The sequence below is a fragment of the Crassostrea angulata genome, chromosome 2 (assembly GCF_025612915.1).
Source record: "Crassostrea angulata isolate pt1a10 chromosome 2, ASM2561291v2, whole genome shotgun sequence".
Taxonomy (NCBI): domain Eukaryota; kingdom Metazoa; phylum Mollusca; class Bivalvia; order Ostreida; family Ostreidae; genus Magallana; species Magallana angulata.
Genome location: NC_069112.1, coordinates 28,766,937 through 28,783,794, shown reverse-complemented (window position 1 = coordinate 28,783,794; position 16,858 = coordinate 28,766,937).

Sequence of the window (16,858 nt, the reverse complement as noted above, 5' to 3'; positions counted from 1 at the left end):
ACGTCAGTAGTGGAATATTCTTGATCCTTGTTTACAAATTGTGTATTCTAGATGGTCAGCATTAAAAAGATGGTCAACATGTTATCTAATTTTTGATTACACTTAAGTATTGGGACCAAGCACTTGGATTAAAAATTGATTCATCAAATATTTCATGTACGTGAAATGTCGAATTTCGATGAAGTTTATTATTATAAGCCAATGCTGATATTGGTGTTATGAAGTAAGAATTTGAAAATTTGGCAAATGGGTAAACTTTTAATTAAGATTGTGAAACAGTGATCACAGGATGACCACATGCGGTCAAGTCACATGGGTACTAAGAAAGTTAACAAGTTGTGGAAACGTCATGGAAACCGGTTCTGGGGTATAAAATGGCCATGCGAGCCCTGACAACCTCAGTTGCGGTTTCTCATTAATAAAATTGTAACGACATACAACTTGTTTTCTTTTAAGTTCAAATCATCTTAGCTTTAGAAATAGCATTTATAAGTAAACGCAACGAAGATGTTATAGCTTGGAATTTAAAATGTTATTAATTATTTATTTTTCAGGATATTTTGTTAAATTGATTGAATTATTGTTGTTTATTAATTTGTTTTATTCTGTTGTGTTGAGTTGCGGTTTCTCATTAATAAATTTTTTAACGACATACAACTTGTTTTCTTTTAAGGCCAGACAATAGAGGCTGAAAGCAAGTAAGGTCCTTTGCCCTCACAACCCAAGCTTCCCCACAAATCTTGTCAAAATTCAATGTAACAATCTGGTGGAGAACCCTTGATCTTCGGAATGGATCTTAGGAACGGCAAATCCATCAACAATTTCCAGGGGATGTTTCCCATTAGACCGACGTCGGCTCCAACCACCGCCATCGGGGCAACACCAACGGCGCCACCATCCATCAGGATGCAAGGCCTGCAGAGGGCGAGGAATCTTTTGAGTGACCTGGCTACTCCCTCCTCGGATAGGCTATCAACTGATGAGCCGGCACAGCCATCCTTAGGACCAGCTACAAGTAATATTACTTCTGTAACTTCATCTGCAACGCCCCATTTAGCTCATTCGGTTAACGTAACAGCATCATTACCACCTTATTCACTATCATCCACCCATGCGCCGCCACAGGAGATTCGGCACGCGCCGAATGTAATCAAATTGTCTCCATACCACCAGGCTGAACCCGCTAGTCAGTGGTGGTCTCTTTTCATGGCCATGGTGGCATATTTTAATATGTCAGAATCGGCAGCATTGTCTGCTTTTCCTTTTTATTTGACGGACATCCCTAAACAATGGTACTTTCAACTAAATGACACGATAAAAACTTCTTTAGAAACATTAAAAAATTCTTTTTTGGGAAGATTTCAAAAAAAAAATCGACCTTTGATTTAAACTTGTTAAATTTGAAACAATATAAAGAGGAAACAGTAGACGACTACATGGCTCGTGTAATGCGTTTAACCACCGAGTATAATCTTCCCATGCACTTGCTTGTTGGGATCACTATTCAGGGGTTAAAATCCGAATTGCGGAAAATCGTAATGCCTCAAAGTCCGGATACTTTAGAAAAAGTTCGAAAACTTGCTCTTGTGGCGGAGCAAACCATAAGTAGTACAGAAACTGCAAATGCTTCGTTTGCAGCTTCCATTCAGCAATTAGAAGACAGATTAATGTTAAGTTTATCTAACAAACTGGAAGCAACCGCGGCTGCAATTTCCAGTTCAAATTTTCGTAACCAATCTTTTCAAAATCGTTTTAGACAAAACACTCAAAGAAATTTTCGTTCGAACTTTTTGCCGCATCCAGATTCAAATTTTAATCAAAATTATTCCAAAAACACATTTGTTAAATGCCAAGGTTATGGTGGAAATTGCACGAGCAGGCGAAATTGCCGAGCTCTAGGTAAATTATGTCTTCAGTGTGGCAAGCCAGATCATTTTGCTAGTGTCTGTCGATCGTCGAGACGTGTTAACAGAACCCAATAGGTGTGCGCGCCTATCCCTGGATACTCCAAGGATGGGCTAAAAGGTAAGAAAGCGGTGGTTTTAGGATTAACTATGGCCCTACAATCGCGAAACACAATAGATGTACAAATAGGTATCAGAAAAACAAAAGCACTGGTTGATCCGGGTTCTCAAATAACACTTGTCAGTCAATCATTTTTTTTCAAAAATCTGAATATGCGAATTCAAAATTATCCCGCCCGGATTATGATGTGATAAAAGGGGTTAGTAAAAATACTCTCCCAATTTTGGGTAAGTTATCTCTGACGATTGAAATGAACCACAAAATTCTTTGGACTTCCGTTCATGTTGTTAGAGGTCTAAATCAATCTTTGATTATTGGCATGGATTTCATGGAAAAGCATAATGTTTCAATACATTTAGGTTCTAAAACTATTCAAATTGCAGAGGCAAACAACTCTTTACCATCATTTTGCTAGAACAGCTCAAAAAATAACCATCCCAGCAAATCATGAAATGTTAGTTCCTGTCAAAATTTCCAGACTAAAATGTAAACAAACTGTTTATTTGGAACCCACTGAAAATTTAAATCATATGAACTTATTAGCAGCAAAAAACAATCACGTGTATTCAAAATCAACGCGGTGTTTTAAAAATCTGCAATCCGACCGAAGAGGAAATCATGCTTAACAATAACGCTATTGTGGCCTCAGTTGAATGTGTGAACACACATGAAATAATTCCTTTTTATTCCCCAGAATGTGTTCAAACTAATGCAATAGAACACAATTAAACTAAAAAAGTCAGCAAAAAACTCCAATAACCTTTGACTTGAAAAACTCTGAATTGATACTCAAAAGTCGGAACAGCAAATTTTTTAAGAGATTACAGGGATAACTTTTCAGTGGATTTATCAGAAATGGGAAAAACGGTTGGGAGATTTTCACACAAAATAGAGACAAACGACGCTCCCCCCATTCGAATGCCTTTTTATCGTCAACCCTCTCATTTACTAAAAGAAATTGATAGACAAGTTCAAGAGCTATTAGAAAATGACATTGTTGAAGAATCAAATAGTGAATATCTTTCACCTCTTGTTTTAGTAAAGAATCAAAGTACTGAAAGTACTGTTAGACGGTGGCGCCTTTTGAAAGTGGCATATTACATGTATGGTAATTATTGTTGTTGAAAATCCACAGCCAGCATCTCATACGTGTACTAATACCTGACGCTTACTCGCACAACTGGACATGGATAATTATGTGGAAATCGTAGTTGTGATCACAATCCACTCTTTACAAATGTTGTGTCTCTTTATCGTCATCTTTTGGGGAAATCCTATAGATTTATCATAGTAGCCTTTGTAGTATAGAAGTTTGTATCTATATGAGTTGACATTAAAACTCCGTTTTCGGTTATACATGTACTACATGTACGTATTTTGATTGCACCAAAATGACTCATTAAATATGTGGGTTGCCACCACATATCAAATGAATAATTCCAATCCAAAGCGATTTTATCACAGTACGCCCAAATATTTGATTGTATAAAGAAGGGGAATTTTTTGGGTTTTTTTTCTTTTGACCTTTGAGTTGACCCCGCAAAGGGGAACAACTTTTGAAAATTGTGGATTGGACTATTGTGCTTTAAAGATATTGTAGATTTCTCAAAGTAATGAGAACAAATAAAACTTTGGTATCATAAAATACTTATCAGGTTTTTACTAACTATTTGGGCATACATGTAGTACGGTTATTGTCCCTCTCGACAGCATTTTCCCTCAATTTCTCCACGGGGGGAAAAGTTGCATCATCACACTTGCTTGTGGACCATGTGCATCACACTTGCTTTGTCCTCATAGTCAGTTAATAAATTTAGGTGTACAGAAAACGGAATGGTTTAGAAGAACCTGTTTGAGAAAACTGGTATTGCTTCTGGAATGCACGTCATCATGAAACAGAAGAGTCAATCAATATTTTATCTTCGACTTAAGTGGATTATTTCCATTTGCTCGCGACGAAAGTGAATACAAATTTGAAAAAAAAAATCATACAATATTCAGTCGCGGCAGTTTCATTAATCCAAGTTTTAAAGAACATTTGTCTTATTGTATTTAGCTATAGATTTATTCAAATCATTTGAACGAATTTGGGAAAGTCACATGTATATCTTATCGCTTCTCAGTACACTTAACACGCATAATTTACTTGCTACATTAAACTTTTTTTAGTAAACTTATAACAAATATTGATTAATTATTCAAAATTCAAGTTGAACGCATGTTTTTTCTGACCGTACAGCTGTGTATATAAATTTCATTTTATTCTTTGCATGTATTATACAATAGATCTAGGGTTTGCAAATCCCGGCAATATTTTCGGAAAGCTATATAGTTCTGTAGCTCAGCAGAATACTACAGTTATCTATGAAGCACATTTTTTTACCTTCATGTTTCATTATTTATCGCAAATATAGCATGGATGTATACGCTACGGCCGATGTAGCATTTCGTTGAGTGATGACAGGTGTGTATTTCGATTGCAAACTGACGCATTTATATAGGCCCGCCTATTTGTAAATGAAAACAAATGTCTAAGATAGCTCATAATAGAGTTGTACTCGCGAGTTAAAAATTATTTGAGAACAAAAGGGGCGATATTTACGTACATGTGTAATAATGTTATCTGTTAGCGACAAAATCCCCCAAAACCAAAGAAAAAGTTCTCTTATAGCAGAGATGGGCGCATATGGATTAAAGTCCGAATTGTGCTTCGCTCATCGAATTGCGTTATTCAGTTTATTGTGAACAATTCATCAGAAACTGTTAAGTGAACAAAATTATTATATCTTACATTACCGTTCACAATGTACCATAAATGAATATGGAATATTGCATGAGTTGAACCGATTGTTTTTTCTCACAAAAAGCTAGCGTTTGCTGCAAATTAGAGATACACGAGCTGACACGCCGAGAAATCCATAAGACGTTTTACAGCATGTCTTTAATCCCTTATATTTGCTTACAAAAAAATCTGAACTGAAAATCTTTGAAGCATCGTAAAATGTGGTTTGTTTATTCATGTATACATGTAAAGTTGTAAAATGGCGACTTGATTGTTGATTTGCACGTGAATTTTCCAATCCGAGGTCGATCGATTAGCGTGTTTGAGAGAAAGTCAGCAGGAAGTAAAGCGTCAACATCAGTAGTAAATATTGTCTGATGAATATTGAGGTGCCTGTAATAAAATTAATGTTCCTACAGACTGAGTGGGTTACAAAATTAGGTAAATCACAGGTCAGACCAAAATTAAACACATTTGTATCGTAAATTTCAAGCTTTTTGTATGTTTAAAAACACATGCACACTTGTAGAAGAAAGTGTGCCATTGATCGGTTTAAGTTCAATAAAATGTAATATAAGTAATATTCATTGTCAGTATATGTTGTGAATTCTTTAGAATAAGCTACAACAAAAAAAAAAAATATTCTGCCTCAACTAAAATTAATGCGTTGAAAATGACTGAATTTATCGATGAAGCATAATTGCTGAAATATGAAATGGCAAACCTGTTTAAAAAAAAACAAGAAGCGATTATTGTGAGATTATTTAAATATAGGTACAAAATGATTAGCAGCTTTAATGCTTAAAATATCTGATAAGATTAAAATTATTTCTCATACTGAATTCGACATATAGATAAAACATTGCGTGTAACACTGCATACCGAACAGAGTTATCGTTCCTTATCCGCTAGGGTCCCCGTGAGAAATACTCTTCCGGTCAGGACCGTAGCAATAGACCGTGGCTATTTATAGCCACCGTCTAAAAAGGATGGAAAATATAGATTCTGTGTAGACTATCGCAAATTAAATAAAATTACGAAACCTTTGTCATTTCCCTTACCCAGACTTGAGTGTGTCTTTGACACTATTGCAGAGGCAGAATCTCAAATATTTCCTACTTTTGATCTGCATTCTGGGTATTGGCAATTACAAATGGATCCGGAAACAAAACATAAAGCAGCGTTCATCACTCAAAATGGAGTTTATGAAGGGAAAAGACTAGGTATGGGATTAAAAAACAGCTGCGTTTATTTCAAATGGCAATGTCACAAATTTTAAGGGGTTTACATTGGAAAAAAAAAACATGTTGGTTTATGTGGACGACATTTGTGTTATTTCAAAAGATTTTGATTCTCATTTACAACATCTTAAAGATCTTTTTGGTCGTTTGAGGAATGCAGGTTTAACATTAAACCCTAAGAAATGTCACTTTGCGGCCAAAGAAGTTAAATTCCTAGGGCATCTTATTTCTAAACAAGGTATTCAAGTTGACCCCAACAAAACAAAAATTATTGATACTTTTCCGATCCCTAAAAAAATAAAAGATATTAGATCATTTTTGGGAATGTGCAATTATTACAGGCGTTTCATTAAAAGTTTTTCAACATTGGTTGAACCCTTAAACAAAAGATTTCATTTGGACAGAAGATTTGTCAAATTGCTTTTGAAACTTTAAAAAGAAAATTAACATCTGTCCCAATTCTTGCGTATCCAAATATGAACAAACCTTTCATTTTAACAACTGATGCTTCTAATTCAGCCATTGGTTTTATTCTTTCACAAAAAGATAAGGAAAACAGAGAACATGTCACTGCTTATGGTGGTCGATCACTATTTAAACCTGAAAGAAATTGGTCCGCATCTGATGTTGAATGTCTAGCTGTAGTTGAAGGTATACGAGAATACAAGACATACCTTAATAATGAATTCTTGGTCTTCACAGACCACAAACCATTACAATATTTAATGTCACAAAACTCCACAACTGGCAGATTAGCCAGGTGGTCCCTTGAGCTACAAGGGTACAATTTTAAAATAATTCACAAGGGGGGAAAAAGTAATGTAGTAGCAGGTGCCCTCAGTAGACGAACGTATGAAAATCAAGATGAAAATGTTACCCATACTCATAGTATTGAAGTTTTTGAACATGGTGCAACTAGAAGTTGAGTTCCACTATGAAAGTAGTGCGCAGGTCACTACTGTGGAACTGACAATATCGAACCAAACTTGTCTTTAGTACATGAAAACATGGGATCTCTTCAGAAAGAATGCCCTCATTTCAGAGACATATATTTGTATTTAGAGAAACTCTTCCCGATGTTAGCAAAGAACGCAAAAAAGTCATTGCACAATCAGAGTCATACAATGGTGTGCTTTATCACTGGTTCCAGAGACGAACCAAAAAGGTCAAGGATGATGATAGGTGGATTAAGCAATTAGCTTTACCTAAAAAACTTCGTTTAGAAGCACTCACAGCTTATCACGACAATAAAGCTGGAGGGGCTCATTTTTGGGTAGAAAAGTGCATGGTAACTCTTAAACGAAAATATCATTGGCCAAGAATGCATCAAGAAATTAATGATTACATACAATCATGTGAAAGGTGTCAAACGTTTTTCAACTTATAAAATTGGATTTAGAAGAATCAACTAGTGATCCAAGATAGTGCAATATTCTGGTAAGACAGATGAAGACTGATGATTTACAGGAGTTTGTTGAACGTTAATTGTGCGTGATTTCATCAGAACAGCAATAATTTAGGAATAACCCCATTGTTTATGCAGACCCAGCAGAAGCTGTCCGATATGGTGGAAATCAAATTTTGAACTTCCAAACAAACATTATATTTCATTGAAGAAGGGGGAAAATTTAGACAATACTTTGTCACAGAGCAAAACACATCTGAAGGAAAGTTGGATTTTTAACTAAAATATGAGATCGGTGGCAAAGGATTCCTTTTACAATTTCTCAATCTGATCACCTATGTTCTTAATTTAATACTGCTAGAGCCTGTGACCTGGTAGACCCCATGCGTTAATAGATAAGGGAACCGCCATGCCATGGACACAGTCACCGCCCATATAGAGTACATCACATTATTAACGTAGTACCTCCATATCATGGACTCGGTATCCGCCCATATAGATTTTAACACATCATAGACATATTGACCAACCATTTTATGTAATCAAAAGAGAAAATCATAAAAATTTTCATTACAGATAGAAAATTGCATGCAATCAATCAGTAACTGATGTTTGTGAATACATTGTATTTAATTTTCTTCGTTATATTAGAGTAAATTTCAAAAATTCTGTCCAACGCCGTCAATAGTAGATTGGGATGAAAATGTACATCGCGTAAGAGTGCAGTGCCTATGTTCTTGTGTGATGTTTAAACGCAACGCAGTGTCTGTCTCATCTGTGTAAACCTTGAAAAAAAACCTGACATCTTGTTACACGTGATGCAAATGACAAGTGAAAGCATTTCCTAGCGGCAGACGTCACGCCGACCACACCGCCATTAATCGGAATGCAGTGTTGAGGAAGGGCACGTCAATTGACGTCTATACCCGCCCGCCGGTCCGTGACATATTCCACAACAGCTAGCCTGTTAGCTTCCTACGTATAAGGTAAGGTACAAGTAACTTCAGATGAAGTAAACATTTTAAATCAACAACTTGATATTTCGTGTGATTTAGACCTAGGTAATTAATATAACATTTTTATTGTATTTTTATATATCATCAACAATTGTATTGATTAATTGGTTTTGTTATACCAAGTGCAAGGTCTGCAAGTGATTTCATATCATCGTCATTCTTGATAAGCGATATGCGTCACTGACCTAATTAATAATTGGGAATAGTGTATTCAAATCTGTCAGAAGGAAACGAAGGTCAAAGTATTATTCAATTTTGGTTATAAAATTGATCACGACCAATCACTTGGATAATAAAGTCAAATCATAAAACATGTTGTGTAAATGGTCAGGGTTTAAGTAAAGATAAAGATGCTAAATTTAAGACAAATCGGGATAACAAGAGTGCTTAGTAAATTAAAATTATATAACTGGAATTGCGACATTTCGGCAAGAACTAATTTTGATGAAATTATGAAACCCTGATCACACGATGAAGTTGCATGGGTACCGAAAAAGTCGACAGGTTTTGGAGACGTCATTGAAACCGGTTCTGGGGGTATATAATGGCCAAGCGCGCCCTTACAACCTCAGTTGCGGTTTCTCTTTTAATAAAATCTTTAGACGTCAAAGCTTGTTTTCTTTTAAGGTACGTACATGTATAATAGTTAATCATATATGTTCTATCATCTTTAGTTAGTAATAAACTTTGTAAGTTATTTCAAAAGTAAACGCAACTAAACTGTAAATTATAATTGAAGTAAAATATTGTTGAATAATTTGTTTCTTTTTCAGGGAATTTTGTAAATGTTTTTATTTAAATGAGTTGCGGTTTCTCTTTTAATAAAATCTTTAGACGTCAAAGCTTGTTTTCTTTTAAGGTCAATTGCACAGAGACCGAAAGCAAGTCTTAAGGATCCATCTACCCTCACTACGCCAAGCAACCACAAAAACAAAGAAAATCACTCATAACAATCTGGTGGAGAAATCATCTTAAATCTCGGAAGATGGACCTAAGGAATGGAAAAACTACCAATTTCCAGGGCCTGCTCCCACAGACGCCAATTCCAACAACGCCCAGGACGCCGACCGCACCCCCAACAGTGAGGATGCAAAATCTCATGAGGACGACTCAACTCCTGAGGGACACACCGACAAACACAGGTGCAGTTGCCTCCTCTTCTGTCACTATAACTCAAACATCTCCTTCTACTATCCCTCCACCCATTCTTTCAACATCACCAGCAATAACGTCATCATCTTCCTCTTCTTCACCATCAGTTCTGCCGCCACAGGAGCATACTAGACATGCTCCGAATGTTATCAAACTTTCTCAATACCACCAGGCTGAACCAGCAAGCCAATGGTGGGCTTTATTTATGGCCATGGTAGCCTACTTTCAGTTGACGGAATCGGCTGCATTGTCAGCTTTTCCTTTTTACCTGGGAGATATTCCCAGGCAATGGTATTTTCAGTTGAATTCCACGTTTAAATCTTCTTTAGAAAGTTTGAAAGTTGCATTTTTGGATAGATTTAAAAAACAAACAAGTTCTTTTGATTTAAATTTATTTAGTATCAAACAATACTAGGAGGAAAAAGTTGATGATTACATGGCCCGCGTTACAAGGTTAACAACTGAATATAAAAGAAAATATTATGTTAAAATTAATTTTTTTTTTAATGCTAAATTATATGTAAAAGATGGATCAACTATTTCATTTACGTGATCACTATTTGATATGAATGTTGAATTTTGATCAAGTTTATTTTTAATAATCTTGTTTGATGCTTGTCAATTCAGCGTTCATAGCCAGTGTTTGCATTCGCCTATCAATAGCAACCGATACTCGACATCTCGTCACAACAAAACTCACAACCAATCGAAAGTAAATCTCGCCGACACGACAGGTCACTATGACAACTCATGCATAGCGACAAGTCATCGATAATGATATACTTATCATAACGGAAATTCTATAGAAATTGGTTAAAATACAGGCGTTAAATAGATAGCGTATGTTTATTTATGTTCATGGAGAAATGTGTTATTAAGTCCAGTGATGAGCCTGTCGACGCCGGGTCAGAAATCTCAATAAAACCCTACTTCTGACCACGGTGCGTCAGATCATAAGTATGCACTTAAGCGCATTTACTTATTAGGAGGAGAATGTTGTAGCGCAGTGCGCGCATTCTCAAAAGTAAAGTTAATACATTTAGAGGGTTCAACTTGTATTTTATTTTCAGAGATTTTTGTAATAAATGTTAATGTTAATTTTCATTGTAATTAATATTGATTTTTATTGTTAAAATGTCATATTAAATTAATAAAAGAGTAGTCATCTGGAAGCTGTCTTTCTGTCTCCTCTTTTTAAACAGACTGGGACACAGGCTACTCCCCAGGTTGAGGAGGAGACATTCCGGAAACACCTTGGCTAGGGCACCCGCCAGATGTGGCATGTTGGAACAAAGATCTCAAAGATTTATATACCGTAAATTAAATATCATAACACTCCATATAACCCCAAGTCGACTTTCATAACATAGACTGGAGGGGTTATGATATAGTGGTGGAATCCGGGTTTCCAACTTGTCCTAGCCCCGCCACGGAGGAGCCATCAACGACCCAACGAACACGATTGGGCCACACACGTAAAGCAACACCGCCTCCATAGCATTGTCTGATCATTACCCAGGACGCATACAACGCCCAGGATGATCTTCAACACCCGGGAACGAAGCGATTCCCTGGACGTAATCAACGCCTACAGCATATCAACGCGGACGGATACATCGCTCCGGACGCACACCAAGTCCCAAATATGAACAACGCACTGGAAAACCTCTCATCAGCTAGAAATGTGTATCAACGGAAACTATGAACAGTGCAAACAGCAGGTAAAAACTGTTTTTGTCTACCTGTTAAAATGTCTTCAATTATCAAATTAGAAACATTTGAAGGAGATGGTACTCAAGATGTCAAAGCATGGTTACAAAGTTTTACGCAGTGGGCCAAATTTCATGATTTACGGTACCCGATTCCAAGAAGGTTAATGTGTTTCCGTTTAATTTAGAAAGTCATGCCAAAGTATGGTATGATTCCTTACCGTATGAACATAAAATTAACCCAACGTTACTAACATCTCTTTTACATGATAGATTTAGAGAATTAGAAAATTATTTAGATTTGTCAATATTACAATTGAAACAAGATAAAACATAACCTGTTGAAGATTTTTTAACAAGACTTTTTTAAAAAAGAACTATTAAAAATATTCCAGACAACATTTTACTTTCAGTTGCAATGAATGGTCTAAGATCTAAGATAAGAACGTATGTTGTAACCTTAAATCCTTAATTAATTTAACAATTGAGAAAAATTGCTCTTTTAGCTCAACCAAGTCAGAGTATAACGTTGGAAAGTTACGAGCATTTGTTAACACAAATTCAAAATTTGAAAGAGAAAATTAAGACACGATCAGAAATAAATGATCTAAAATGGTTTGAATCCCAAGACCAAAATCAACCTCAATATTTTGCATCGCAATACTGTGAAGAATTTCCAACGGTAGAAAATCACAGGGTTAGATTTCAACAAACATCTAATTATATGCAAAGACGTCACAATATCAGAGTAAAATGTCAGGAATGGCTAGGTACGAACTGCCCGATGTCAATGTAACACCAACTGCACAGCAGCAGCAGCTAACACAACACCCCGCATGATCGCTCCGCAATGTTATTTTTGTTTATGCATGTGCATGAATAGGTCTGGATATCCAGCTCTGAATGCCTTGTGTTATAATTGTAACAAAGTTGGTCATTATTCAAGGGCATGCAAACAATCATGTTTTGTTCAACAGAAGAGATTCGCACCAATCTCCAGAAAGTGCCTTTCTAATTCAAAAGTGCAAAATCCTAGTTATAAAAGACAATCTCCACAGAGGCGTTAGGATATACTTAGAAATAAAATTTTTAGAACACTTCTCAGATATGTTTTACTCTGACCGAGGGAGAGAGGGAGGTGACGATTCACATTTGTCAGTCTCAGAGGAATAAAAACAGACTGGCATACAGTGGTTTTGTACATGTATGCGATAGAAAAATAAAGAACTAAAAATAATTTATAGGAATTTAAACTGAGCGATTGTTGGCGGCGAAGTGGTCGCACAAGAAGGACATTTCTAATGGGAAAAAAACAAATTGGGGAACGAGTCGGAAATGGCAACCATTTCAATGATCTTGAGGGTAAATAATGTTTATTAAAATAAAAATCTTAATAATTAGGAAAGGTTTTTATCACTTTCTGACTGTAAATGAGTATCGATGTGTTGTCGTACCAATGACCTAAGCTGTCCATTCTGTGAGTTGTCGCATCGATGATTTTTTTTTCGATGAGATGTCATAGCCCCATACAGCAACAGATCGGACAAATGTTAAAAAGATAATCTATTTGCAAATTTCAAAGTATTTAGTTGTGTTTTAACACAATCTTCGAAAAAAAAATTCCGCTGCGAGAACATGGCTATTATTACTACAACTACCAACAGCCTTCTACCTGTCCACGCATGCACTTCTTTTAATCAGCAGGGTAAACAATGACAAAGGTAGCTAGGTTGTTACGTAATTGCTTTCGATCGGCAATATTTGAGGCACTGGAAGGGTTATTGGACTACATTTAAATATATTTAGACGAAATAAACAACATACAAATTTAAAAAAACGTCTTTATTTCATTTAAACCAGATATGTATACAGGATGATGAATCAGTAATAAAATACTGTCGTTTATAGGTGAAAATGTAATACGGCACGGAAGAAATTAACTTGATCGGATAGGTTTTCTTCTTATGATTACAACACATATCGTAGTAACTCGATCGCTGTTTTTTCAACATCAAGAAATCCTCCAAAATGTATTTTTTTTATTCGTTTTCTATACATTGACGAATGATATTCGAGTATTATAATTGTTTCAGGGTTTTTGTTTTTCGCAGAGTATGAGAGAAGTGTAAAATGCAAGTAAATTGCAATTGTAGTACGAACTAACTTTTCATATTCATGCTAAAAATTGCTAACTTGTACTTAAAATTTCAAGGACATATTCCCAAAATATTATTTATATAATTAAAGCACGTTTAAACACGACATGAACAAAAGAGTACAGCATGCAGTGACAATTATATACTAGTTTGCAGTAGCAGTCTCTCGTGCAAAACCCTGTAATACTTTAACACTTGTGAACGAGTTAACAATTTAAAGAGTGTCAGCTATCAAGTTAAGTTGTCCTCTGGATCGAACAAGAAAAATAATTTATCGACGATTAGACAGTCGTAGGCTAGAATGAAACCAGTTAATGTGTTCCGTCCGTGAAAGATTACACAAGAAAAAATATAACGGTGAATAGGACTTCCCCCTGATAAGTTCATCAAGAAATGCCTGTTCATCTGAACGTGGTTGTGATACTCATTAGTGTTTAAATATGCTGGGACTTTCATCATGCTATAATAAAAGGGGATTTATATGTGAAATGCATTGCAAGATTAAGTTCGAATCTTTAATACCATTCCTCCGATTTATACTTTCGTGGTATTTTTTTGGGCCGTGAACGACTTAACCATTTATAGTTTCGGACTTAAAAGTTAGGTTGTTCCATGGTTCAACCAAGAGAAATGAACTATGAACGATTTGACAAACGAATGTAACAATTGAAATAATTAACCTGTACTTCATTTTAAGACCACACAGAGTTTGGTACAAGTCAACCTTTCAAGGAGCCATCACTTTTGCCAGTACTGCTAATTTAGCCCATCTAAGGGGATTCATGCCTGAAGACAGTATTGCCATCATACCGAATTTGGGACATGACCCAGCCCGACAATTTTCAATGAAAGCTTGTCGTTGGTCAGGTTGGATGAGTCGAGACGGGCGGGTGATTTACCATGCTAAAAATGGTGGAGAAATAAACGTAGGGCCTTACACCGTAGACGGTTACGATCCAGAATCGAATACCGTGTACGAATTTCATGGATGTTACTGGCACGGATGCCCTCAATGTCATTCTGATTTAGAGAATGAAAATCAACGTTGTACGAACATACTTTAATTAGAGAACATCATTTGAGAGAACAGGGGTATAAAGTAGTTTCTATTTGGGAACACGATTTTGATTTGGAAATGAAAAATAATTATGAATTGCAAGAGCTTGTGGGAAATTTAAATTTTCAAGACCATTTGAATCCTAGGGAAGCTTTGTATGGGGGGCGCACCAATGCCACGCGTTTATTTTGTACCGAGGGAGACATGAGATATGTAGACGTTTGTTCTTTATATCCTTTTGTTTTGAAACATAGATCTTTTCCCATGGGTCATCCAGAAATCATTACGGAGAATTTTGAGGAGATTTCTAATTATTTCGGGTTGATTCAATGTCAGGTTTTACCCCCTCGGGGTCTCTATCATCCCGTTTTACCCTACCGTACTGGAGGGAAATTATTGTTTCCCATATGTCGTACTTGTGCTCAAAAACTTTGTCAAGATTCTCATTATCGCTGTCAGCATACAGATTCTGAACGCTGAATCACGGGAACTTGGGTGACTAGCGAACTTCAAAAAGCATTAGAATACGGATACCAGTTAAAGAAAATTTACGAAGTGTGGCATTTTCCAGAAAAAAGTCAGGATCTCTTACGCAGTTACATTGACACGTTTTTGAAAATCAAACAGGAAGCCTCTGGATATCCCCCCGATTGCGAGACCGAGGAACAGCGGGTAGTTAACATCCGCGACATATTTGATCAAGATAAATTGATGTTGAACCCTATAGAAATCGAGAAAAATCCCGTGAAATGAACTATTGCCAAGTTATTTTTGAATTGTTTGTGGGGAAAATTTGCTCAGCGCCTTCAATTACCTAAAATTGAATATTTGAAGGAAGAAGAACAATTGACGAGAATGTTACAGGACAGTACTCTTGAAATCAAAGGAGTTGAGTTATTAAATAACTTGAAACAACCCGAACGCGATCTGATTTTAATTAATTATCTGGAAAAACAGGATTTCATCGAAGACTGCCCCTTTGGAAACGTGGTGTTAGCTGCTTTTACACATGCTCATGCTCGTTTACATTTAAACGACACCTTGGAAATATTAGGAGATCGGGTTCTTTATTTCGATACCGACAGTATTATTTATCAACACGTGGAAGGTTTGTATAATCCTACTATAGTCAATAGTTTAGGAGGATGGACCGACGAATTGGAGGGAGGTCACATTACCAAATTCATGTCTGGAGGCCCTAAGAATTATGCATTTGAAACTAATACTGGAAAGAGCGTGCAAAAAGTCAAAGGGTTTACTTTGAATTATCGAGCCTCTCAAATCGTAACCATGAAGGCTTTAGAGAAAATGATTTTTAAAGAATTGGAAGAAGTGACGGTCACTTATCCTCATAAAATCCAGAGAACCAAGAGACATGAATTATTGACCAAACATTTTACTAAGAAATATCAAATTGTATATGATAAACGGCAGATCATTGATGATTTTAAGACTCTTCCTTTTGGTTATTAAACTTGTTTGTTCAAATAAAATATATGAAAAAAATCACCTCTGTTTTTGTGTTTAGGACCAGAGTCCTTTATGATAAAAATAAGAAAACAATGGATTTCAAATGCAAAACTTTTAATTGGAAACTCAGCAAACGAACATACAACACATTTACATGATTTTGAAAGACTTTAGTAGTGAGAAAATAACATATTTACCGTTAATGATAAAGAATCCAAAAAAAATTTTAGTCACATATATACACAGGTTTTTTTTTCACACGGATTTCACATATTTTTTTTTTATTTTTTCCATGACTTAGCAGACTTGCAGCAGTTTCACGAGTTCGTCGTTGTCTCCAAGCATTTTCATTTTAAGGTAGGACTGATAGAGTAATTCTCTTTTGGCATCTCGTAGTTTTTTCCTGCTTCTTTCTTCTTCACGTTTTTCCTCTTCTCCTTTTCTTTTGGTTCCTCCCAAACTGTTAACCATTTTGCTGTAGGTTTCACAGTTCAGCCATAATCCCGTTAATTCTTCTTTGGCTTTCCCGTAATCTACGCAAATTTTGTAAACACCGTTTACTTTGTCTGCTCTGGCTCCCTCGATTTCCTCTAGCTCCCTCGGTCTCATTTTGTCTACCAATTGATCCGTGTCGATATCAGTAGTACCAAACTAAGGCGCGTCGCACAGACTCGCAGGGCTTTGGAATGTGTGACGTCACAGGAATGTTGGTTAGTCCCCCATGGTATTTTTAGCTCAGGAATGCAAAGATACGCTACGGTATTTTTAGCTCAGGAATGCAAAGTATTTCATAGACTGATTCTACTAGATTTTGCAAACACCCCCCCCCCCTTTTTTTTTGGTTA